General features: G+C 40.0%; 1 long non-coding RNA gene across 1 annotated transcript; it reads right to left on the bottom strand.

Annotated features, from left to right (window-relative positions):
• Positions 1 to 9,031: 9,031 nt before the first annotated feature.
• On the bottom strand, positions 9,032 to 21,610 carry LOC142870967 (uncharacterized). The gene is made up of 3 exons (XR_012919309.1): positions 21,306 to 21,610; positions 11,076 to 11,248; positions 9,032 to 10,143 (listed from the first exon to the last, which is right to left on the bottom strand). It is a non-coding gene; the product is annotated as an uncharacterized LOC142870967 (long non-coding RNA).
• Positions 21,611 to 23,569: the final 1,959 nt, after the last annotated feature.

Genomic DNA, 23,569 nt, shown 5'->3' with positions numbered 1-23,569 from the left:
TGACAGTGTCGTTGTATTTTTATATAACCTCCTTCAGAACAAAGGGCAAACAGTAATTCTCCATTGTACCTTAAAAAGAGAACTGAGTTGGGAGCCTGGAGATCTTGGTCCCAGGAGCCCGTTAAGATTGGAGGACTTTGTGAAAGTCACCCAAGCATTTTTGGTCTCAGTTTCTTCACCTTTGACATAAAAAGATTAGAAGAGATGCTCACCAGGGACCTCTCTAAGAGTTTAAAAAGCCTTCAGACAGTGAATGTACTTTGGAAACAACTAACCAGGTATTTGTTTTTTGAAGTGTTAATGATTGATAGGTTGTGTCACTAAAGTCAGTAAAACACGAATCAAATATTTACACATACCTCTCATGCAGTGTATTTTCCATTATGGGAAGGTATTGGGCAATGGAAAATTTCTCAAATACTTTTACTGGAAGAGACTAATTAGGCTCAGTTTCTGTTACTATTATGTAAAGCTCACACTAAAGCAATAAGGAGTGAACCCTCTGTTTATTCATAGACTAAAATACCACATTAATAATTATTTAGCAAGTTGCTCTCGGACTAAGATACTTATGATTTGCCTAAGAGCAGACTGCTTATCTTTACATAAGATGGTGATTTTACCTAAAAGACCAAGTCTATTGTTGTTAGTATTGTTAACAATTATAATTCAAAATGTCAACAATATTCCCATTAATTATAGGCACTGTTCCTTGAAGTTGGCCTAATATGGAAATCAGAAAGGGCTTATATTCTTAACTCAGACAGTGACTTATAAGACAGTAAAATGTCATTCCATTTCTGTTCTCTCAAAAGATTTAAAAAAATGCTATTTAGCCAAATACCCCAATTCTGTCTATGAACTAGGAGAGACCATTTTATTAATAATTATTCTGCATGCATTAATGTGAAAAGCTTTGAGAAACACACCAGCTACCTGAATGTTTACTGAAGAATATTATAAATTAATTATCACACTCTTTTGAATTTTAAATTTTCTATTTAAATTTACAACCAATTCATTCTTTCAGGATGAATTCCATATGTATATTGCCCATTTTTTAAAGTAGACCTACCTTCCTTTTATTTATCCTGAAATAAGCTTTTTGAACCTTTAATGATTACCAAATAATGCTGAAATTTAAAGATTTAATGACCACGTCCATATTCTTCCCATCCACACCCTTCATTATGCAACAAATTTGATCTTATCTCCTTCTGGGGCTTTTCCCTGCCAGATTTTCCTATCCTAATCTCTCAAGTCTGCCTTTAAAGGAAAGTCATTCCCTAATTTTTACTATGCTTCTCCCTCTGACCTTCATTTATTTATTTTTAGCTCTATTGTCTTCCTTGAATGTGTTGCCCAAAATGATACCATAGTTTTCTGAGTAAACAAAAACTGTGCTTTTTTCCATTGTTTTAATAACTTTCCTAGTAACAGGCAATATTTCACTCATCTTGTATTAAAACAATACGCTGAGATTATATTAAATGAAAATCTCTATTTTTGAATTCAAATTGACTTCTCAGAATGCTTTACCTTGAAATTGTACTTGGCTATCATTCGTTATGGGATACTGATCATTACATTTGCCCATGCTGGATATTACCTGCACTTCCTTGTTCATTTCTATTATTAGGAGGAATGTTCTTAGTTCCTTTCCTTCTACTATTATTTAAGTAGAAACTGTGTTTCCCAGAACAAACCAGCCCAAGGGGGAAAAAAAAGGATCGCAATGGCAGTCAGGCATGAGGATTTTTCCTGTTCTGTCCCAGCATGCCTGTGGAAAACTGAGCCTCCCCCAAATTAGAAATGTGTTCTTCTGAATAATCTTTTTGGCTGCTGTCTTCCATTCTAGCTCACTGAGGTGACGATGACTCCTTTTGCCTTTGACACCCAAAGCTGTAGCCAACAGACAACATCTACCAGTAGGAAGTCTCTACTGTCCCGTATCCAAGTGTGCACACTGCCACATGCTGTCAAAATCTACACTGCCTGCCAAGCATGAGTATTCCCAGGACAGCTTCCATCCTCTGCAGCTACTGGCACCACTGTCATGCCATCTTGTACCCTAGACATCTCTGCTCTCTTGGTTTCCATTTGTTCTCCTTCTGTTCTCCCTCATTCTGAGATTTAGTCCTCAATACAAGGAGTCTGAACTAAAGGAAAATTTCTCCCCAAAACACTGGCTAAGTGTCTTCAAACCAAGCCTGTGTGCATTGCCATTGTGAACTTTCTCTACCCACATGACAAGTTATTCCCCTGTGAGGTGTCTCATTTCCAGGATGTCTTCTACATACACAGGATCTAATGTAATCCTCATGACCACCCCCAGAATAGATGGTGCCACCATTTTACTGTTGAAAAAACAAGGCCAGGCGTGGTGGCTCACGCCTGTAATCCTAGCACTCTGGGAACACTTACATAACTAGATGTTCAGCAAACATTGCTGTACTGACTCCTTTTTCTTTTGATAGGAGAGATGGCATGGTGGTAGGAGCACAGACTCTGAAGCTGAACACGAGTTTAAATCATGGATCTCCCTCTATTAGTTGTGTAATGTTGGCAAATTTCTTAACCTCTCTGTGCCTCTGTTTCCCCATCTCCCAGGTGCACATAGTAATTGTGCCTACCTCAGAGGGTTGTTGCGGGGATTGAGTTAATATTTGTTAAGCGTCAAGGACAGTGCCAGACACATAAAGAACTATGTAAATGTATATCGCTATCATTGTTATTATTATTTATTTTTATTTATTTATTATTATTATTTTTAAAAATGTTTTATATTTGTGGTAGAGTACAACTGAGGCTGCACTAAGATATGCCACAGGAATCTTGTCACCTCACTGTGTTCCATCTCTCACCCTTTCACATTGCTACCTACATCTAGAAATCTAGAGATGCTCATATTCCTCAAGTTGTGGTAAATCTTGTAAATATATATGACGTTCAACAGTTCCTTTTTACTACAATATAAAATAATACTTTATTTGTTTTCTCTTAAGACTTTACAGTCTTGCAAGGCCTTATATGTTCCTTGTGACTGCTGACTCTCTTTAAGAACACAGGTAAATAGGCCAGGCGCTGTAGCTCATGCCTTTGTAATCCTAGCACTCTGGGAGGCCAAGGCAGGAGGATCGCTCAAGGTCAGGAGTTAGAAACCAGCCTGAGCAAGAGTGAGACCCCGTCTCTACTAAAAATAGAAAGAAACTAATTGGCCAACTAATATAGAAAAAATTAGCCAGGCATGGTGGCGCATGCCTGTAGTCCCAGCTACTGGGGAGGCTGAGGCAGGAGGATCACTTGAGCCCAGGAGTTTGAGGTTGCTGTGAGCTCGGCTGACAACATGGCACTTCTAGCCCAGGCAACAGAGTGAGACTTTATCTCAAAAAAAAAAAAAAAAAAGGCCGGGCGCGGTGGCTCACGCCTGTAATCCTAGCTCTCTGGGAGGCCGAGGCGGGCGGATTGCTCGAGGTCGGGAGTTCAAAACCAGCCTGAGCAAGAGCGAGACCCCGTCTCTACTATAAATAGAAAGAAACTAATTGGCCAACTAATATATATAGAAAAAATTAGCCGGGCATGGTGGCGCATGCCTGTAGTCCCAGCTACTTGGGAGGCTGAGACAGAAGGATCGCTTGAGCCCAGGAGTCTGAGGTTGCTGTGAGCTAGGCTGACGCCACGGCACTCACTCTAGCCTAGGCAACAAAGTGAGACTCTGTCTCAAAAAAAAAAAAAAAAAAAAAAAAAAAGAACGCAGACATTGGCCAGGCTGGTGTGGTGGCTCATGTCTATAATCCCTAGCTAGCACTTTGGTAGTTTGCACCTGTATTCCCAGCTCCTCCAGAGCCCAGGAGTTTGAGGTTGTATGAATTACAATGATGTCACTGCACTCTAGCCAGGGTACAAGAGCAAGACTCTGTGTAAAAAAAAAAAAAAGAAAAAAGACTCAGGCATATTTATATTTATGAGGCTTGATGTTATTTGGGAAACCACATTGTTGAGAAAAAGCAAGTCATGCATGCAGGTACTCAACCAAACTCGGCTTTGATGTAGTCTTTAATTGTGTCAATAGCACAATGTGGGTAATGACATATGAGTTGAAAACCCTAACTTTATATAGTGCTTTGTAGTTAAACAAAGTATTTTGAATATATTGTCTGATTTAATACTCAAACAAATCTGAAAAACTGGTATCCATTTTTCCGAAGAGGAAACTTTGTTTCAGAAACATTAAGTAACTGACCAACAAACACTAGGCAAAAAATAGACAATGACAAATTTCCAAGAAGAATGTGCCTTTTTCTTTATTATTTAGAGATAAATGATGATTTGGATTTGCTTCAAAATAATCTAATTGGGGAAGGGACATAGATGAAAACAAATTGGGCAGGAGCTGATAATTATTGAAGTTGGATGATGGCTTTCTGGGGTTCATTATCCTATTCTGTCTGCTTTTGTACTTTTTTAAATTTCCCATATTTAAAAAAAAATTAAGTTTAAAAAAGAAATGTTTCTAGAGCACATCCTTTTAGTAGCTTAAAAGTGGCCATGATGGGAGTATTTACACCAGAGAATTCAACGAATGTGAAAAATCTGGGCTTAGTGTATTGTTTATTGATGATCACTCTAAACTTAAGAAAATGATAAATAAAATGTCAACAATGCAGATTAAATTTAAGATTGTGTTACAATGTACACACAAGCATACTTTTTTTTTCCAGAAAGCCAATTGTTAAACATTCACCAGCACACCACAGGGTAAACCTCGCTAGTAAAGTTGTATTGATTAATAAAATGATAAAGAGACTTGTAAATGAGAGTAAGCTTTGCAGATATTCTGGAGAAGGGGATATTCTGTTCAGGCAGAAAAAACAGCAAGCTCAGGCCAGTGTGTCTGGAACCAAGTGAGCCAATGGGAAATGCTTGAGGTCAGAGAGGTAAACAAAGCTAGATCTTATTGTACCTTATTGATCAGTACAAGGATTACCTTTTAATCTAAGGCAGATGGAAAACTCCTGAGGGTCTTAAGCAGAGAAATAACCTGAATGACATATTTCAATAGAATACTCTGGCTGCTATGGCGAATAGACTACAAGGGGAAAATGCAAGAGCAAAAAAATCATTAGTGGGCCATAATCCAATGGAGAGGTGATAGTGGCTTCCACTTCTATGGTAAGGAAGATATTACAAATGATCAGCTTTTAAGTATATTTTTATAAAAGAGCCAACAGAGCTTACTGACAGATTGGAAATTGGAGACGAGATAAAAGAAAGTCAAGGATGACTCAAAGGTTTGGGGCCCAAGTAGCTGGAAGAACAGAACTAGAGAAGATCAAGATAGTATTTACCAAGACTATGGGAGAGTAGGAAAAGGAGGGAAGAATTTGGAACTTGGACATGTTAAATATGAGATGCCTATTAGATATCCAAATGAAGATGTTGAATAGACAGTTGGATATTGGTGTGAGCAGTTCAGGGGAAAGGATTGGGCTAGAGATAGCCCAATAGACAGACAGACAGATAGATAGATGTCTGGTGTTTAAAGCCATGAGACTGGCTAAAGTCACATAGGGAGTTAAGGTCTGAGGGTTGAGCCCTTCAGCACTCAAACATTAAAGGGTCTAGGAAATGAAAGGGACCAGCAAAGGAGACTGGGACATTGTTCTCATAAAACAGAAGAACCTGTAACTATAAAGAATTCATTTGAATTGTTATTTATTTCTTTGTACCCTGCCTCTTTCCTCCAAAGACTTTGAGGCAGTAAAAATAAATAAATAAATAAAAGTAAATAACAAGCTAATAAAATTGAACTAGAAAAAAAATCTGAGTCACAAAAGAAAGATTAAAAATATGGAAACAGTTTGAATCAACATGGTTACTACAAACTTCACATTTGCTTGTGAATTTCCTAGAACTCAGAGCAAAAAGAATACATGATCGGTGTCTTAGTTGACTAGAACTTCCATAGGAAAAATATCAGAGACCGAGTGGCTTGAAAAATAGAAATTTAGGCCAGGTGCAGTGGCTTACATCTGTAATCTTAGCATTCTGGGAGGCTGAGGCAGGAAGAGCACTTCAGGTCAAGAGTTCAAGACCAGCCTGAGCAAGAGCTGAGACCCCCATCTCTACTAAAAATAGAAAAATTCACAGTGTGCCTCTAGTCCCAGCTACTTGGGAGGCTGAGGCAGGAGGATCACTCTAGGTCAGGAGTTCAAGACCAGCCTGAGCAAGAGCTGAGACCTCATCTCTACTAAAAATAGAAAAATTCACAGTGTACCTCTAGTCCCAGCTACTTGGGAGCTGAGGCAGGAGGATCCTTTGGGCCCAGGAGTTTGAGGTTGCTGTGAGCTAGGCTGATGCCACAGCACTCTAGCCCAGGCAAGAGAGTGAGACTATGTCTCAAAAAAGAAAAAAGAAAAACAAAAACAGAAATGTATTTTCTCACAGTTCTAGATGTTGGAAGTTAAAGATCAATATGCCAGCAGGTTTGGTTTCTCCTGAGGCCTCTTTCCTTGGCTTACAGATGGTCACCTTCTCCCTGTGTCTTCACACCATCTTTTTTCTGTGCACATAACCCTGGTATCTCTTCGTCTTCTTATAAAAATACTAGTACTATTGGATTAGGGCCCTACCCTTATGACCTTATTTAATCTTAGTGACCTCTTTAAAGGCCCTATCTCCAAATATATTCACATTGGAGGTTAGGGATTGAACACATGAATTTGGGGAGAACACAATGCAGTCTATAACAATCAGTGATACTTTTTTTTTTTTATGTTTTAAAACATTTTTTTGGATATCATCAAGCAGGACCATATATTATAAATGTTATGTTTATCCTCCTTAAGTCAGTCCTATTATAAGATGTTTGGTTTTCCCTACTATTATTTTAATGATTTTATTGAATGTACATATAAGTAAGTCCAGAGGGACTGTTCCTGAGCTGAGCACAGGAGCTAGGAACTTGATACGCTCAGCCTGCCGTCTTCAGAAGTGCAAATGTTCTCTCGAAGAAATAAAGGCTGCTGTTTTTGTGCTTTGATTGCATCTTTAGCCTTTGATGCCGAGAAGAGGAGTAATCAAGCAGGAAAAGCTCTACCTAATCCTTTCTAAAAGCCAAGTCATCATGGTTAGAAATAAACGTAAACATCAGGCCGGGTGCGGTGGCTCACGCCTGTAATCCTAGCACTCTGGGAGGCCGAGGCAGGCGGATTGCTCGAGGTCAGGAGTTCGAGACCAGCCTGAGCAAGAGCGAGGCCCTGTCTCTACTATAAATAGAAAGAAATTAATTGGCCAACTAAAAATATATATATATATACAAAAAATTAGCCGGGCGTGGTGCCACATGCCTGTAGTCCCAGCTACTTGGGAGGCTGAGGCAGGAGGATTGCTTGAGCCCAGGAGTTTGAGGTTGCTGTGAGCGAGGCTGATGCCATGGCACTCACTCTAGCCTGGTCAACAAAGCAAGACTCTGTCTCAAAAAAAAAAAAAAAAAAAAAAACGTAAACATCAAAGGCCCAAAACAAAGTCAGTGGTCCAGGACCACCAATATTCAAGACATTATGGAGTGGGTGTAAAGGAATTGAAAGGAAAAAAATTTAAAGAAAAGCATTATGGGGAGCCAAAAAAATGTGTTAAAAATTATCGATTGAAAATATGACTCCTTTGTATTCTCTGGGAGATACATAAATATATATTTTTATTTTAACCTGAGAAAATAAAAAGGGGCTTGTTTATTTTGGGGGATGGGGCAGGCAGGGTGGAAATATCATAGTATACTATGCCCACTTTGAGGTCATGCTTAGAGGAGGTACAAGAAGAAGAACACCAAAGAACATTCCTGAGGGATGATGTAGCTGATAACACTCCAAGACAGAAATAAGTACAGTGAAGAGAAAAATCTATGAGGAGGGTGTTTACCTGATGTTACTGACTCTGAATACTAAAACTTTGAATTACGTTCAGATTCAGTCCTGCCAATCCAGAGAGCAGTATATAATAATGGAAGGTGATCTTAGGAACTGTTAAAGATAACACATCACTTAGTTACATGTCACTAAATCAACACAATAGAATGAGGACTTATATTAATTTTATTCATTTTAGTACCTGCTATAGACTGAATTATGTCCCCCCAAAATTCATACAATGAAACCCTAACCCTCAATGTAATGGCATTTGCAGTTGGAGCATTTGGAAGGTAATTAGGTTTAGATGAGGTCATGGCGGGGGGCCTCATGATGGAACTAGTGCCCTATTAATAAGAGGAAGAAAGCTCTAGAGAGAGATCATGTTTTCTCTTCACCATGTGAGGACACAGCAAGAAAGTGGCTGGCTGAAAGCCAGGAAGAGATACCTCATCAGAAATCCCACTCCAATTAGATCCGGAATCGTTTTGTTTCTCCTTCTCTCTAATCCTCACACTCTAACTTCATTTCTTGTCTCTGCAGCCACGAATTTACCAATCTTTCTGATTCACCTCCTTGTATTTTTTAATCTTTGTATTCCTTTGTGGGTTTTGATAGTGCACACACTTGATGACTCTTCTGGCTACAAAGAAGCCTTGTTCTAGTTCCCTGTCCAAAGCATCCCGTTCCAAACTCCAGCCCTTCCTCCCATACTTGACTGAATCAGACCTGGCCCATCTTGGTTGAGAGTTTATTCAAAAACAGAAGTCGGGGGCCGGGCGCTGTGGCTCACGCCTGTAATCCTAGCTCTTCAGAGGCCGAGGCGGGCGGATTGCTCAACGTCAGGAGTTCGAAACCAGCCTGAGCAAGAGTGAGACCCCGTCTCTACTATAAATAGAAAGAAATTAATTGGCCAACTGATATATATATAAAAAATTAGCCGGGCATGGTGGCGCATGCCTGTAGTCCCAGCTACCCGGGAGGCTGAGGCAGAAGGATCACTCGAGCCCAGGAGTTTGAGGTTGCTGTGAGCTAGGCTGACGCCACGGCACTCACTCTAGCCTGGGCAACAAAGCGAGACTCTGTCTCAAAAAAAAAAAAAAAAAAAAAAAAAAAAAAACAACAGAAGTCGGGGATAGGGGTGGGTGGGGAAATGTGGTCAAGATCCCAAAGTCTCTCAAGACAAAATGGACTGGGTTTTAGTGAAGCTTCAAATACTTCAACGCTGGGTGCCTAGGTGAGGCACTCAAAAGCCACCTTTATAACAGAATCTCCTATCTCAATGAGCAATCCAGAGAGATTCAAGGATCAATCTATAGAACACCTGGGCTTTCTGACACTAGTGCAAGATTACATAGCCTTCTTTTTTTTTTTTTTCATGTTTTTTTATTTATTTTTTATTTCTTTTATGTTTTCCCAGCATATTATGGGGGTACAAATTAGTTAAGGTTACGTATATATCCTTTGCCTCCCCTCCACCCTTGAGTCAGAGCTTTAAGTGTGTCCATCCCCCAGTTGGTGAGCATCACACTCATTATGTATGTATATACCCATTCCCTTCCCTCCTACATAGACTTCTATAACCAACTGTTTTGGGAGAATCCTTTTATTCCACCAACCACTGAAGGCAGAAAGGTAGCTCCCTCCTTAAAAATTATGCCCAATTCCAGACTACCTTTTAAAAGCTTTGGCAATTTCGGCTAATTAGGATGTGGCAAAAATAGGATCTCCCAGTTCAGCCAGGCGGAAGTTCACCACTTAGCGATGCTTGAGGAAAAGAAATGGTTTGACACACTGTTCTAGACTCAGCTAAGGGAAGGCCACTGGCGGCCACTTCATTAGAAGGTCTCTTACAGATCCACTCCCAACTCCAGCTCATGCTTAAATACAGTTTTTGACCAACATCTCAGCTGCACCAGCCCAGATCTCCTGACCCCAGTACACCCACCATACATACATAATTATCTGGAGGAAGTAGATTTCAATAGATTTGATATCAATTTTTAGCTCCTCATCAGCACAAAACAGGTGAAATAACCCTTGGCAGATGTTCCTGAGAGAAGAGTCTCTGTTGTCTTCCAGACTGAGGTCCAGATAATCCAGATTCCATTTATTTCCATCTGTATATGCCACACTGAATTTTTCCTACACAAGTCCTTCTTGGGATGTTACTTTCTTGTTTGAGCCCCATTCTCTCTCCAGAAAATTGTCCATGGTTGCACCTGCTCGATGTTTGCTGTTAATAATGATATACATCATAATCATATAAAAAGCCAAAAACTATAATCTTATTATATTCCACAGCTCTCCAGATTCAAACATGGATACATCCTCTGAAGTCCAGAGCCCCAGTGGCAGCCCTCAAGCCAATTATCGCCACAGCACGCTTTGTTTGACTCACACATTTGCTTATAAATTGACTCGGTTGCCAGTATTTGGAAATCAGAAAATCGTTATCCAAAATCCAACTTTTCATGGGAAATTAGATGATCTGTCAAAGGTTGACCCATATTATGACATTTCCACACAACACACAGGTAGAGGTGAGTAACAATGTATTTCCTTAAATGCTCCCTGCACCTTCTGGTATAACTTAGTACCCACCATTTTCTGTTTTCTCTCTCACATGCAAACCTTGTGGATCGCCATTCATCATTATATTTGTGTGCTGATTTTCTTATAATACAGAAGTATTTGCTTGCATTCATATATATATCTAAAATGGAAAAATAAAAGGTAGACTTCCCCGCAGATTTTGTGAAAAATGCGACAAGAGTATATTTCTCTGTAGAAATAAAAATTATCCCTACAAGTTTAATATACAAAGTATGTCTCTGTTGTAGGCATTGATTTCAAAACACCATTATAAAACAAACCACTCTACAAATTATGGCATCTATAAGGAAAAAATAAGTGTAATAAAATAAAAAGAACAGGGATGTCAAAAAGCATTCATTTTGGAATGCAGTAACGCTGCTGTGAAACAAAGCTTACTGCCTTCACTCATATAACACCTGTTCATATTGTCCCCACACTATAACTCCCACCTGCAACCCAATCCCACTCCATTGGCTTTTGAGCTTGAAGCTTATGCTTTAAAGAAATAGATATTCAAAAAGAAATAACACCCAACTGCTTTCCATCACCACCCCTAGGGACCAAACATACCTGTCATCCAGAAATACCATATCAGTGTGGTACTTTTCTGGTTAATAGTTCTTATAGGCCAAGCGCAGTGACTCAACGCCTATAATCTTAGCATTCTGGGAGGCCAAGGCGAGAGGACCATTTGAGCTCAGGTGTTCGAGACCAGCCTGAGCAAGAGCGAGACCCCATCTCTGCTAAAAATAGAAAAAAAAATTAGCTGGGCATGGTGGCACATGCCTGTAATCCCAGCTACTTGGGAAATTGAGGCAGGAGGATTGCTTGAGCACAGGAGTTTGAGGTTGCTGTGAGCTACACTGACGCCACAGCACTCTAGCCTGGGTGACAGAGCTAGACTCTGTTTCAAAAAATAAATAAATAGTTCTTACAAATCATGGGGAAGTGATATGTGTGTACTTTGAAATGCTCAATAAAACTGAATGGCGTAATGGTGAAACAATGAAAGAGGCATTTTTACAACTGGATATTTCAATCAGACAGGTGGTAAACTTTGCCTCCTATCCTAGGCCAGTACAAAGTTATTAGAAATAAGGCCTGAAATGTGCTTCAAACTTGATACAGAGTATTCCAGAGATGGGGCAGGGGCTGATTGATATACCAGAAACACATTTCTAACATTTTGACTGATGGTAGTTAAATGCCTCAAACACTAAATTAAAATTAAAAGAAGAAGAAGCAGCCGCCAAATGACAACAACTGTTGTTGCTAAAGTAAGAAAATATTTTGAGCAGATCAGAATTTAGTCACACACAAGTTTCGATGCCAGCAGGTCATGCTCAGAACAGTCTGCCCTGGAACCTGGGGCTGCTGAAATCCTGGCAGGCCCAGGGAATACTGTCATCAAAGGCAACTTTTCCCAGAAAGAGGGAAAGGGCAAGAGGTCTAGTAGCAAAGTTCAAGCAGGTGGAGTACTGACTCCCCCAGTCCAACGTCATTCAGATCAAGGGCAGAGTGTAGATAAAGGACATTACTATGCAAATTTTTTTTTTTTTTTTTTTTTTTTTTTTACCAATCGACATAATGAAGGCATAAGAGAGAGGTTGAAGGAGATTCTTCACTGAGCAACAAAATCATTAAAACTTCACTTTGGTGTTATAGAACCAGCTCATAATGGCATGACTAGTTTAGTGCAAGATTGCAGACTGGGTTCCCCTGTCCTCGCAAATCTAACAACCCCATCACACAAAGCTGGGTGTGACAGAAGTTAGAGCAATCTGACAAACCCAGGACTCTTCAGGTTAACCCTATGACATAACAAATTATCCCCAAAAGTTAGCAGCTTAACCATTTTATTTCACTTACAATGTGAGCTGTTACTTATCAGGAAGGGCTCAATTGGGCAATTCTCCTTAGAGTCCTTCATACAGTCGCAGTCAGATACTGTCTGCAACTGTAATTATTTGAAGGCTCAGCTGGACTGGATGTGAAAGATGCCTAGCAGTTAGTGCCGGCTTTCAGCTGGGGCTGTGGCCTCAAGCATGGACACACTGTCTCTCCGTATGGCTGGGTCTTCTCACTGCATAACCACTGGACTCCAAGAGGTAGTGGTTGTGTTTCTCAGGAGGGAGAGTCTGGAGAGCACAGGAAGCAAACACTTTAAGAGACCAAGGATGAAATGCGAGGCTTTTTCTGAACTATCCTTGGAAGCCACTCAGTGTCACTGGCACTGAACTTTATTGGTCAAGAAAATCACTAAGACTAGCCCAAATTCAATGGAAAGGAAATTAGACCCCAGCTGTCTAGGAAAAGTGTCAAATAATTTGTCACCATTTTCTTTTTTCTTTTCTTTTTTTTTTGAAACAGAGTCTCACTTTTGTTGCCCGGGCTAGAGTGCTGTGGCATCAGCTTAGTTCACAGCAACCTCAAACTCCTGGGCTCAAGCGATCCTCCTGCCTCAGCCTCCCAAGTAGCTGGGACTACAGGCATGTGCCACCATGCCTGGCTAATTTTATATATATTATATATATATATATATGTATATATATACATACACACACACACGCACACACACACACACACATATATATGTTTAGTTGGCCAATTAATTACTTTCTATTTATAGCAGAGACGAGGTCTTGCTCTTATTCAGGCTGGTTTTGAACTCCTGACCTTGAGCAATTCACCCACCTCGGGCTCCCAGAGTGCTAGGATTACAGGCGTGAGCCACCACACCAGGCCTTGCCACAACTTTTAATCTGCCATAAACACCTTTCCACCATTCTTCTATAAACCCTCTACAATTGCTTCTTTTACATTTCTTATGTTACTCATTCCCATCTAAATTTGTAAATAGACATCCTTTACTCTGATGCTATGAAGAAAGAAGATATAGCAATGCTACACTGTGGCTTTTAATTGAAACCCTTCATAGTAGTGAACCCTAGAGGTATGCAAAATAAGTTCTCTTTTTTTTTTATTTGTTTGTTTCTAACATTCACTCTTCTGTTTTGGTGATATCAGAACTGTTGGAAGCTGCATTTGCTATCCACCAATTGTGATAGGAATGCTATTTTTGAGTTAAAATTTAATATATGGGATGGGCACAGTGGCTCATGCCTGTAATCCTAGCACCCTGGGAGGCCGAGGCAGGAGGATGGCTGGAGGTCAGGATTTGAGATCAGCCTGATGAAGAGCAAGACCCTGTCTCTACTACAAATAGAAAACAATTAGCCAGGTGTCGTGGCAAATGCCTGTAGTCCCAGCTACACAGGAGGCTGAGGGCAGGAGAATTACTTGAGCCCAGGAGATTGAGATTGTTGTGAGCTATGATGATGCCACACACTCTAGAGGGGGTAACAGAACGAGACCTTGACTCAAAAAATAAAAATTTAATATATAGAATTTCAGTTCATCCTCCTTGAAGAAATAATACAAAACAAAGTTTTTTAAGCTTTTTAAAGTTTTTTAAGCTAACAAAGTTAAGCTTAGAAGTCAGGAAAGACAGTCAGTAGACTTCTTTTTGTTACATGCTGTTCTAGTACACTCAGTTTTATGTCATCTGTTTCTAGTTAATGGCAAATTACCTTTATAAAATAAAAACTCATAATATCACTTTCAATCAAATTCTTTTGTTCTTATGTAAAAAGATGTTTCTGATCTCTTAAATTTTATAAAGTAAAAGGATGTTCATGCTTTTCCCAAAATGATGAAATTGCTATATCTTCTTTCTTCATGGCTAATAAAGCATTTAAAATCTACACCTCAAATCAGACACTTTATTGAAAGGAATTAGGGTGTAACATGGAGAGCTTCTTTGAAATATGCCTTGGGGGCCCTTGTCTTAGTCCGTGAAACTTTTAAAAATTTTTTTATCATGTAAGGTCTGGTTCTGTTATTTCATCCCTTTTTGTTTATACAGAGGAGGCTGATTTTTTTTTTTTTTTTAGAATCCACCAATGGCAACTTCTTCTCTGATATCATCACTAAAACTTTCCTTCTTCTATACTGTCCACTTCCTCCTCCTCCTTCTATTTTTCTTCTTCCTCCTTTTTCTTCTTTAGTATTCTGTATTCTTGAACTGGATTTTTATCAAAGGAAAAAACAAAATAAAAGAGAAAAAACTAAACATGAAGCTCTACGTATCTTTCACTGTAAGGATTTATGGCATTAAATACATGACTACTCACTGAACCTACCTAAATTAGAAGAGTTCCAGCTTAGTGGACAGTGATTTAAATTAAACCAAAAGGACAATTCAGACAAAGAGGGAGAATTTTAAAAGGTTCATAAATTATTAATTTTAAAGAGACAAAGTATATAATAGATAATAGGCACGTCCATAGTGACAGAGAGTAGATTAGTGGTTGCTAGGGACTGGGGAGGCCCAATGGGGAGTGGTTGCTAATGGGTACCTGGTTTCTTCTCGGGATGATGAGAATATTCTGGTGATTAAGTACGACTCTTCGGGCGAGGTGGCTCAGGCCTGTAATCCTAGCACTCTGGGAGGCCAAGGCAGGCGGATTGCTCGAGGTCAGGAGTTTGAAACCACCCTGGGCAAGAGCAAGACCCCATCTCTACTATAAATAGAAAGAAAGTAATTGGCCAACTAATATATATAGAAAAAATTAGCCAGGCATGGTGGCGCATGCCTGTAGTCCCAGCTACTTGGGAGGCTGAGGCTGAGGATTGCTTGAGTCCAGGAGTTTGAGGTTGCTGTAAGCTAGGCTGACACCATGGCACTCACTCTAGCCTGGGCAACAAAGCGAGACTCTGTCTCAAAAAAAAAAAGTATGACTCTTTGTGTATTATTTTCCCTAATACTCCTGTAGGCCTTGGGACTATTCTTATTCTGGAAAAAAAAAAATCCTAAATTTCCATCATCAGTCCTACATAGGTTGAGTTACACCGTCCTGGTGGGGTTGAGAGAGGTAAGCAGGAAAGAAGTGTTCTGAGGAACAAAGAGCCAAAAATAATCCTGAAGCTGAAAGTACTGCCTCACCACCCCCATGTATGGCTCATTCTAATCACATAGGTGATCATCAGTTCATTCTGCTCTAACTATTCAAGAATTTAAACTTATTCCCTCAAATGGAACTGCAAAAATCAAAAAACGATCTTGAGTAAACAATTAAGGAGTTTATCGGTGTATGAAAGTCAAGAGGGAGAGTGTGCTTTAGGGTTGGTTTGATGCACGAGTTCAATGATTCTATCAAAGACTTAATTTGTTCCCCTCTCAGCTTTCCCTTCTACAGTATGAGCTTGTTCCAAGATTTACAGCCTTCATGATAGCACAATGGTTGCAATGGTTCTAAGCTTACAGCCACATATAAAAAACTATGCAGACAAGAGAGAACATGTCTTCCAGTTGTACTCTCAGAAGAGCCAAGAAACACCTTTCCCAGAAATCCATAGCAAATCTCTTCTTGTCCCTCTCTGGCCTGACTGGGGAACAGGAATCCATTTCTTTTTTTTTTTTTTTTGAGACAGAGTCTCGCTTCGTTGTCCAGGCTAGAGTGAGTGCCGTGGCGTCAGCCTAGCTCACAGCAACCTCAAACTCCTGGGCTCAAGCGATCCTTCTGCCTCAGCCTCCCGAGTAGCTGGGACTACAGGCATGCGCCACCATGCCCGGCTAATTTTTTATATATATATCAGTTGGCCAATTAATTTCTTTTTATTTATAGTAGAGACAGGGGTCTCGCTCAGGCTGGTTTTGAACTCCTGACCTTGAGCAATCCGCCCACCTCGGCCTCCCAGAGAGCTAGGATTACAGGCGTGAGCCACCGCGCCCGGCCTGGGAATCCATTTCTGACCTATCGCTGTGGCCAAACAAATGCTAACCTAAACAGTTGGATTAGGCAACCCAGGCCTCAACCAATCACTGCGTCGAGATGGGCTTACTAGTATTGGCTTAAGTCAATCACAATCCATTTCTGGATCAGCTGCTTTCAAAACACATCAGTATGGGTTTAGACTCAGATAAAAATGTAAGTGCCCTTAGGTAAAGGAAAAAAGATAATAGATGCTGGGAAGACAAGCAATATTCACTATAATTTTTCTGGTCTCAACATAAATATATCAAGTAAAGCAGATAAAGTGAGGTAGGAAGTACAGTAACAACTTCTTTTTGAGGGCTAAATGGAGTCCTAAAATGTACCCAGTCTGAGCTTCTCATTTTATGGATGAAGAAACTGAGACTCAGGTTAATTAATTTAGCCAAGTTTACGAAGTCTAGATCATCTGTTTCCTAATCATTCAGTCATTCATTAGCAATTACTTATTGGACATCTATTAAATACTATGCGCCCGGTACCTCTCTAGCCATTGGAGACATAGGAGGGAAAAAAACAAAGTAAAACTGTGCCCTCATGAAATTCACATTTTAATGGGGGTCTCTTCCCTAATGTCATTACTTCTACTCTCTCTTTAAAACAACCTCAGGTAACACGGAAGTGAATTTTTCATCCTCATCTATTTCTAATCATCTATGAAAGTCCTGTCCTTTTGCATCTTTAGTCTGGCTAATAGTCATTTAGGTGTTATATGATATAGTAATTCCAACAGAACCCCATCCTTCACAACTTCAGCCTTCTTTTCACCTTACCCTATTGCCTTATTGCCACTTGACATATTATATATTTATTCATGTAAGTGTATATTTCTCACACACACACACACACAAACATACACATGCTAAACATAAGCTTCATGAGACCCTGAACTTTTAGTTTAAATTGGTATCTCCCCAACACCTAAATCATAGAACAATTCCTAGACATGATAAGAAGCCAGAAAATATTTATTGAATAAATAAATCGAATCTGCTTGTCACCTAGATCCCTTCATTAAAGCAAAATACCCACTAAAATAATCTAGTAATTTTGTTGCCTAAAGCTGAAGAATTTTAGATACTACCCAAAAAGTTTTATTGACTAGAGAAAAACAACAATCTTAACATGTATTGATATTGTCTAAGGTATGACCCATAAAGATACACTATAATACTGGTAGAAAGAACATAAAGTTATTCTAATGTAGGCAGGACCTTCCCTAGAAACCCTCAAACAAAAACACAGTGTATCAGTTTTTTAGGGCTGTTGCAATGAAGTACCACAGATTGAGTGGCTTAAACAACAGAAATTTATTTTGTTACAGTGATGGAGGTAATATGCTTAGTATCTGATCTAAAATCCATTCACTCTTTTTTATTTATTTTTTTTTTTTGAGAGAAAGAGTCTCACTCTGTTGCCCCTACTAGAGTGCATTCGTGTCAGCCTAGCTCATAGCAACCTCAAAGTCCTAGGCTCAAGTGATCCTACTGCCTCAGCCTCCTGAGTAGCTGGGATTACAGGCATGTGCCACCATGCCTGGCTAAATTTTTTCTGTGTATTTTAAGTTGGCCAATTAATTTGTTTCTATTTTTAGTAGAGACAGGGTCTCGCTCTTGCTCAGGCTGGTTTCGAACTCCTGACCTTGAGCCATCCACCCATCTTGGCCTCCCAGAGTGCTAGGATTACAGGAGTGAGCCACTGCACCTGGCCTCTATTTACTCTTTTTTTTTTTTTTTTTTTTTTTTTTTGAGACAGAGTCTTGCTTTGTTGCCCAGGCTACAGTGAGTGCCATGGCGTCAGCCTAGCTCACAGCAACCTCAAACACCTGGGCTCAAGCAACCCTTCTGCCTCAGCCTCCCAAGTAGCTGAGACTACAGGCATGTACCACCATGCCCGGCTACTTTTTTCTATATATATTAGTTGGCCAATTAATTTCTTTGTATTTATAGTAAAGACGGGGTCTTGCTCTTGCTCAGGCTGGTTTTGAACTCCTGACCTCAAGCAATCTGCCCACCTCGGCCTCCCAGAGTGCTAGGATTACAGGCGTGAGCCACCATGCCCGGCCTCCATTCACTCTTTATTCAAATAATATTCTTTGACCACTTACTACTACTTGTGAGGCACTGTTCTCAATACTAAGGCTAGAGAGTTGAATAACACAGACCTGTATCTGTATTAGGAATGCTTTCAGCACCAGCTAACAGAATAGGCAATTAAAAGTGGCTAAACTTGGGCGGACACAGTGGCTGACACCTGTAACCCTAGCACTCTGGGAGACTGAGGCAGGAGGATCATTTGAGCTCAGGAGTTCTAGACCAGCCTGAGCAAGAGCAAGACCCTGTTTTACTAAAAATATAAATTATCTAGACAACTAAAAATATATATAAAAAATTAGCCAGGAATGGTGGCACATGCCTATAGTCCAAGTTACTTGGAAGGCTGAGGCAGGAGGATTGCTTGAGCCCAGGAGTTTGAGGTTGCTGTGAGCTAGGCTGATGCCACAGCACTCTAGCCTGGGCAACAGAGTGAGACTCTGTCTCAAAAAAATAAATAAATAAATAAATGTGGCTAAACCATAGGGACATTTAATGTTTACCCAGCAGAAATTTAGAGAGAGGCAGTCCCTAGTCCATTTCCTCTGAAATGTGAGCAAGGCTCCAGGCTCTTTCTTCTCTGTGTCTGTAGCATGCTGGCTTTTGTCTTTATTCTTGTCACCTTCATTGTGCCAGGGCTGCCATAGCTCCAAACATCTCATTTGCTTTCAAACCAGAAAGAAATAGAAAAGGAAGCTCTTTTCTTATTCTTTTCTGAAATTAGTCTTCAGTGTTGCCATGACAAAGTACCACAGACTAAGTCACTTAAAAACAGAAATTTATTTTCTCACAGTTCTGGAGGCTGGAAGTCCAAGACCAAGGAGTCAGCAGGGTTGGTTTCTTTTGAGGTCTCTCTCATTAGCTACAGATAGATGTCTTTTCCTTATGTCTTCATGTGATCTTCCCTCCATGCATCTCTGTCCAAATTTTCTCTTCTTATAAGGACATAAGTCATATTGGATTACAGCCCACCCTAAGTGATCTTATTTTAACTTTATTATCTCTTTAAAGAGGTGTCTCCAATACAGTCACATTCTGAGGTCCTACGGATTAGCACTTCGACATATGGATTTGAGGGCGCTATAATTCAGCCATAATATATAACCACTACCAGCTAGTTTTCAAGGTTAACAAAATAGATGTTAAAACTAATCACGTACTACAAATCCATCTTAAAATAAATGAATACTCATCCATATCAAAAATCCTAAAGGCTGCCTAAATGTATTTACAAGACAAAAAACTATAGAGAGCTTTACAGGAGTGCTTTGTCTTTTGTTCAGTGAACAAGGTTTAAATTAGCCTCAAATTAGCACTGCAGTCCTGCATTCTACGCCAAAGTATATATTAAAAGATGATTTACAGCCGGGTGCGGTGGCTCACACCTGTAATCCTAGCACTCTGGGAGGCCGAGGCGGGAGGATTGCTTGAGATCAGGAGTTCAAAACCAGCCTGAGCAAGAATGAGACCCCGGCTCTACTAAAAATAGAAGGAAATTAATTGGCCAACTAATATATATAGAAAAAAGTAGCCGGGCATGGTGGCACATGCCTGTAGTCCCAGCTACTTGGGAGGCTGAGGCAGAAGAATTGCTTGAGCTCAGGAGTTTGAGGTTGCTGTGAGCTAGGCTGATGCCACAGCACTCACTCTAGCCTGGGCAACAAAGCGAGACTCTGTCTCAAAACAAAAGATGATTTACTATCCAAGACATTATACTGAAAAATATATCCAAAACATACTGGCTCTGAGGTGAATAATTTCTGGACTAATTGTGTGAGTAATACCTACTATTACTATAGGGAAAAAATAGTGAAGTTCATCACAAGGAAGCTCTAGATTGGTTTCAGTATTTTAGAATGGAAGCACTGAGTTAATGTGTAAGAATGTGGACACCCTGTGTCTCCCCATCTGCCTTCCCAATCAAACCTGCAAGTTTTGAAGGAAGGCACAGGTTTATTCTATGCAATTTCATCCACTTTGTCTTTTTACTTAAAGAAGACACTACTGGTCTTTTAAAATTGTGATTCTTAAAGTATGACCTTTTAAGATTTTCTCCCGCAAAATCAGAACCACCTGGAGTTCCTTTCCTAAACTGACTTAGCCAGCTATCCAGTGAGATTCCCTGCGGGTAGGACCCAGTAATCTGCTTTTGTAACAAGTTCCCCAGGTGTTTCTAATATGTAATAAAACTTGAGGAACATTGTTTTCAGAAGTTGAGCAGGATCTCATATTTGAAATATTGACTTTGGAAGACAGATGGGGGGGAAAATGCTTCTTAAGATAATAGGAAGGGAAATATTATTCTAACAACACTAATAATTTTATACCTAAAACATTTATGATGTTCCAAGCACTCACACACATTAACCTAAATGTCATTATGAATACTCTTACTAAAAATCTATCACATGACTATGGGCTTGCCTACAAAAGGGAGAGCATAGATCAAAACATAGATGAGAGGCCGGGCGCTGTGGCTCACGCCTGTAATCCTAGCTCTTGGGAGGCCGAGGCGGGCGGATTGCTCAAGGTCAGGAGTTCAAAACCAGCCTGAGCGAGACCCCGTCTCTACTATAAAAATAGAAAGAAATTAATTGGCCAACTGATATATATATAAAAAAATTAGCCGGGCATGGTGGCGCATGCCTGTAGTCCCAGCTACCCGGGAGGCTGAGGCAGAAGGATCACTCGAGCCCAGGAGTTTGAGGTTGCTGTGAGCTAGGCTGACGCCACGGCACTCACTCTAGCCTGGGCAACAAAGCGAGACTCTGTCTCAAAAAAAAAAAAAAAAAAAAAAAACATAGATGAGAGTGGGAATTTATCATTCAGGTAAGGAATTCATAGTGAACATTCTTTAGAGGTGAAAGTCCTACCTGTTGAGCAGCCAAACAAATCCTGAACAGCAGTCACACAGCAGCTGCTAGGTCAGTCTGCCAAACTTCCATAGATTCAGTCAGTAAGGAGAAAACGAGCCCAAATGGGTCTTTCCAGTTTGTTACACATGGCACAGCCAATGGCATGAGCTTCATGTTCACATTTGGTCCCCTCATCCCCCAAGTACCATGGCAGAGACATAGAGGTAGGCCCAAGAAGACGCTGCATACACAGTGGATTTGTGTCACAGCTAATCCAATCTTTGAAAGGAATGCCCCCCCCTCATAGCAAGAAACATTGTATTATCCTGATCAGGAAACAAATCTGCCTTCTGATTCAGTGGGATGATATTATCTTTATCACCCTGGACTATCTCCAACGAAGGAGGGAAACTAGGTTTATTAACCTGGTGTGTAAGCAAATCTGCTCCCTGCCCTAGAGCAAACTTTGCAAATATTCTCCAACAAAGTTGTCAATGCTCTTTGCTTGGAAGACATCCAGAAATGCCAGAATTCTCTCTCAACACTACCTTACAATTACAATAGGTTTTACTCTGATAACTCAAAAGTTAACCTAAGAGCCGGGCGCGGTGGCTCACACCTGTAATCCTAGCACTCTGGGAGGCCTAGGCGGGCAGATTGCTCGAGGTCAGGAGTTCGAAACCAGCCTGAGCAAGAGCGAGACCCCATCTCTACTATAAATAGAAAGAAATTAATTGGCCAACTAATATATACAAAAAATTAGCCGGGCATGGTGGCGAATGCCTGTAGTCCCAGCTACTTGGGAGGCTGAGGCAGAAGGATCTCTTGAGCCCAGGAGTTTGAGGTTGCTGTGAGCTAGGCTGACGCCACGGCACTCACTCTAGCCTGGGCAACAAAGCGAGACTCTCTCAAAAAAAAAAAAAAAGTTAACCTGGGCGTTAGGAGAACTTAAACTTGTCTTCTTTCATGGACTTCTGGGGACAGATTCTTCTATTTAGTACTTTGTATAATCATGAATGCAGGATTCAAACATTTTCAGTGGTGTATCCTATATCTCAAGCAAAAATGGAGCCTCACAAGATATAAAACAGATAAAAGTAGAACTGCTCTCTGAGGGGAGATGAGCTGATGCCATCCCAAGCTAGATTTCTCCTCAGCCCCCTTCCCTCTACCTCCTTGGAGTTATATACTGGCCCAACTTGGCTTCTGAGCATCCTCAAAATCTAAAAACACAGTTGAAAACCATCATTGCACTGAAAGAGTGATTGATATTTGATAATTACTAGCCCTTCTCAGCAGGTTGGTAGGTTATCAGGCAATGAGAGAAGGGTTACACCAGTATAAATAAGTAAATATAGTTCTTCTGGTATCAGGGGAGACAGGAGAAAAGCTGGTGGTTTTAATTAGCCACTAAGTTATGGAGGCAAGTAGTTTAGTTTCTATTAACAAGAAACATGTCCAGAGCTGGCCTCAAAGTACGATAGTCACCTCTATACCCATTCACTTACTCATTTTATTTCATTCAGCAAGAATTTTGGTAATGATAACCTACTAAGTACCAGATATATTGTTAGTACACAAAATTTAAGACATATAGTCCTAATCAAAGGAGAGGGGATAAATAAAAGCAAATAATACATAAGTGAAAATTATATGATTTTTATCTGAAATCAGCCTGAGCAAGAGTGAGACCCTCTGTCTACTAAAAATAGAAATAAATTAATTGGCCAACTAAAAATATATAGAAAAAATTAGCCAGGCATGGTGGTACGTGCCTGGAGTCCCAGCTACTCGGGAGGCTGAGGCAGGAGGATGGCGTGAGCCCAGGAGTTTGAGGTTGCTGTGAGCTAGGCTGATGCCACAGCACTCACTCTAGCCTGGGCAACAAAGCGAGACTCTGTCTCAAAAAAAAAAAAAAAAAAAAAGATATAATTTTTAATTATATACATGGCCATAAGATGTAAAAGGGTACTCTTTTTTTAATCCACAGGCTTTGAAGGCATTGAATTTTATAAACTCTAAATACTTTTATAAACCTAAAATTGTGTGATCAGCTACCCAATACTGCATATCAGTGAGGCTTTTCCATATTATTGATATTAACATTCAGTTGTTTTTCTGATGAGATAAATTTATGATCACAAATATCCTAAGTAGAGATTAACTCCTCCTCAGGGAAGGGTCTGAACACTTGATATTGGGAACATACACATTTTTACGAGTTAATACCTGCTATTGTGTTAAATGCATATATTATGTCATTTAGTTTTGTTATTTATTTA

Source organism: Microcebus murinus, chromosome 5, assembly GCF_040939455.1.
Source record: "Microcebus murinus isolate Inina chromosome 5, M.murinus_Inina_mat1.0, whole genome shotgun sequence".
NCBI lineage: Eukaryota > Metazoa > Chordata > Mammalia > Primates > Cheirogaleidae > Microcebus > Microcebus murinus.
The sequence above is the reverse complement of the archived record's forward strand: the minus strand, read 5'-3'. Positions and strand labels throughout refer to the sequence as shown.